Here is a 945-nt window from a genome sequence, read left to right as displayed (position 1 = left end):
TTAATACTTATTTCATGCATGAGTGCTTGTTTAGCCCGTGCTTTCTTGTAATATATTTTCCTGTTTTAGTACGTGTCCATGGATAAATCGATGATCACTTAACCGTATTCTTCTGTTTTCTCTTCTGAAATCAGTCTACCAGACCACCTAGCCATGGCGCCCAGATGTCCTTCATGAAGATCACTGACCATTCCTCCACATGAATAACTGTGTCTTCCTCTACAGCGTCCTCAACCTTTTGCCTTTGACAATCAGTGACTTCCGGCGTCCACTAATGGATAAATAGATAGATAAATGAATAAACAGAAAATGGATAAATAGATGATGTGAGTAGATAAAGAATGAGATGAATAGATAGAAAAATGAGTAGATAAATCGATGAAAAAGAGAGTAGATGAGGAAACAAATACTTAAATAGATAATCAAAATGCAATCGCAAAAATACTAGATAAAAGGAAAGTAATCTGTATTTCTCTGAACCGAGGATTAAATTCCTTGGAGAAAAAAGTAGTAAATTTTTGAGGATTTTTGTGGTTAAAGTTTCACAATCTCATGGAGTGCAGCAAAGATTGGAAAAGATAAGGGGAAAATTGTTGTGCAGGAGTGTTTTGAGGACTTGTCAAGGAAGTTTCGTGGACATCCACTGGCTAAAAAGTTCTTAGAAAATTTATCCTCGCATCGGAAGAAAATAAGGAAGATTACAGGTTTTATGTCCTGGCTATGTCCCCTTTTTTATCAATTTATCTATACTGTCTATTCATTGTTTTTTCTACAACTTCGCTTGTACATCAGGGAATAAATCTATGGCAATATCTAATCACTGAATACTGAACAACTAGTATTTCAACCAGTTCTCAATCTTACCGTTTAGCAATTGCTTATAACTATGGTAGTCAAGGGGAAAAAAATATAACCTAGGAACAGTCCTTAAATAGAACAATTAAA

The sequence above is a fragment of the Penaeus japonicus genome, unplaced genomic scaffold, assembly GCF_977035675.1.
Source record: "Penaeus japonicus unplaced genomic scaffold, GWHDUDI00000001_assembly GWHDUDI00000018, whole genome shotgun sequence".
Lineage (NCBI taxonomy): Eukaryota > Metazoa > Arthropoda > Malacostraca > Decapoda > Penaeidae > Penaeus > Penaeus japonicus.
This window is presented reverse-complemented; position numbering follows the sequence as displayed.